The sequence below is a fragment of the Meleagris gallopavo genome, chromosome 2 (assembly GCF_000146605.3).
Source record: "Meleagris gallopavo isolate NT-WF06-2002-E0010 breed Aviagen turkey brand Nicholas breeding stock chromosome 2, Turkey_5.1, whole genome shotgun sequence".
NCBI lineage: Eukaryota > Metazoa > Chordata > Aves > Galliformes > Phasianidae > Meleagris > Meleagris gallopavo.
Window position 1 is genome coordinate 58,627,282 of NC_015012.2, and position 2,721 is coordinate 58,630,002.

Here is a 2,721-nt window from a genome sequence, read left to right on the forward strand (position 1 = left end):
TTGTGAGATACAGTACCAGAGGAGAAAGTGGAATCTCTTTTTAATAATGAAAGCTACAGTAGGCAATGATATTGTAGAACAAATTACAAAAAAAAAAAGCAAGGTGAAATAAGATTCAAACAGGGATGCTGTGCTTTATAGTTCAGTTGCCTGAAGATGGACTTTCATAACTAGGCCAGTCAGCATCTCTCCACTTCTCAGCACAGTCTGATGAACCAGTATGATTTTTTTTTAACATCAGCCTCATTTATTGCATAAAACTCAGCAGCATAAATGCAAGTAAACGTGTTGTGTTAACCCTGTGGATGAGAAAGTTGTCAGTCTTCACTGTGGCTAATGCTGCACACAGTAAGAGTAATATGAAAATGCGTAGTAGGAGGAGATGAGTATTGAGCCAGAGGCATTGTATTCATCTTGTGTGAACAGCCAGCTTGCTTCATAATAACCTGAGCTTGGGGCTCATAACAGTAGCCAGGTATGAGCCATGGTGGATGTCATTCTGGAGATTGAATACATCAAGATCAACGTATGTGAGTTATGCAGTAACAACAAGATCTAAGCAAAAATTCAAAACTAAAAAGGCTAGAAACTGTTGCGAATTCTAGTCCATTTATGAAGGTGCTAATGTGATAAATTTCCTTAAGGTTTTCAGCTGTAATCTTTCCACTGAACGTTTTGCCCTTCCTTTCATGTTTGAAGTTGTCTGGGAGAGTTATTTGATTACGTTCAAGTATTTATGTTGATTGCTTGCTACCTGCTTTCCAGCCTGCAAAAATAGGTTAAAAAAATTGAGTTATTCTAGGAAGAAAAATAAAAGTGAAATTCATAATGGAAGTATGTGGTAATAGCAGAAGTAAAAAGAAACATAAAGGGCAAATAGGAATGCTGCTGAGCACAAGTCTTTTTAAAGCACAATTTCAGTTATTAAGGTTTTAAGCAATTAATTCAACTTTCCTGCTAAGTTCAGAGCTGTTGTATCATGGGAGAATATAAATCTCTTTGGATAAGCTTCCCCATGACTATCAGAAATTGGCCTATCATGGATTATGTTCATGGAATTATATTCAGGCCCAATGTTCTTCCATACAGGAAAAAGCTTGGTCTCTTACACAGTTATTCTGAACTCTTAAACAAAATAAGAGAAAGTTTTTTTCCAATTATTGATAGCCTGAAAAAAAATGATGGAAAAGCATCTTTATTTATTCACAGTAATTGGGACCTTGTTGCTGTGTATTAGGGAAACAATTACAATATCTCAAAAAGAAAAAAGTGGAAAAGGTGAGTAGTTGTGCTGTCACACCGAGGAACATTCCTTCAGTGTCCATATCATCTGGAATCCATGGTGATCTGTTGTCATATTTTTGCAGTGAAGAACAGTAGAAGGATGGCACCGTGTACTTCAGTGAGTGTTTAATACCACTGTGTTTCTGAGAACTGGTGAAACTTCAACAAAATTAGCCAGCAGACTCTAATGAAACTTTGCATTTGATTTTAGGCAACAGAAGCAGCAGTACACAAACCAGCTTGCCAAAGAAACTGACAAATACATTAAAGAGTTTGGATCTTTGCCTGCAACAAGTGAACAGGTATAAAACCAAAGAACGTAGCTTGTTTGACTATCATGTTGGCTCATGTAGAGTATTTGAGTGACTTCAGTTCTGTATGCCTATTTTTTGTACTCTGCACCAGGCTTTGTAAACACTGTTTGGTCAGTCAGGACATTTTGGCAGGGACAACTACTACACAAGTATATTTTTGTGCAACCCAGACTTGTTTCAAAGATGTTTTTAAATATCAGGATTGAGTTTGACTGAGAAGGCAGGACTCAAGACAGTACATTGTGCCTGTGATCTCAGCTACGGCACTCAGTATCTGTAGCAATGCTGCTGCTGAGTTTGACTTACCAGGCACTCTGAGTGCTTCCAGTGGCCAGGAGTTATTGCCTGCCTTAACCATGTGGCAGATGACCAAATCTGTCACACTGTCCAGATAACTTATGCAGATCAGACTTATTCTGCACAACTCAGATCAGCATATATGCTATGTCTTGTCCACAAGCTTTTCTTTTCTTAAGAGGAATGGACAGGAGCTGTTACTGAAACAATTTGTGCAGTCTCTGTGCTGCTTCTTTCCCAGATTTGTGTGAAATACAGGCAGGAGTTTACATGCAAAGTAGCTGTTGTTAGTAGCTTGCTCTCAACTTCTGTCCTTTGATTTCTTATAGTAATGAAATCCATGACTTAAATAAGGAAAAAGCAATAGGACCCCAGAAAATATGAATGCAGCCACTTGGACAATTTGTCTGATCTGTGACTTGTTAGCAAGGAGCACTTAGGAAAGTGTATTGTCTTGAAACATTTCAAATGGCAGGCTGTGTTCCACATGGGCTCTGCCTGTTAAGTTGTAAACTTCTAATAGAGTTAGAACTTGGTCTTAGTATATAACCTCTGGTTGAGGCAAAGATGTTTTTTATTCTTTGCCTTGTCGCTGAAAAGTTGACAGTGGGATATTTTACTGTTTAATTCTAATCCTTTTATCGTGAGCATTTTCATCAAAGACAATGAAATACACAGATGTTGGGTTGATGAATGGCAAGTTATGGCCTTTCACAAATTTGGAAGACAGAGTTGGTATAATGGATATATTTAGGGAAATAAAATTGAGGCTTTCTGGTGTACCTGGTATTGCCATTTCTTCTTTGGCATCTTCCTCAAAAAAAAA

General features: G+C 37.7%; 1 long non-coding RNA gene across 1 annotated transcript; it reads left to right on the forward strand.

Annotated features, from left to right (window-relative positions):
* Positions 1-9: 9 nt before the first annotated feature.
* LOC109366123 lies at positions 10-2,721 on the forward strand. Its single transcript, XR_002112223.1, has 2 exons — positions 10-1,402; positions 1,496-2,721. It is a non-coding gene; the product is annotated as an uncharacterized LOC109366123 (long non-coding RNA).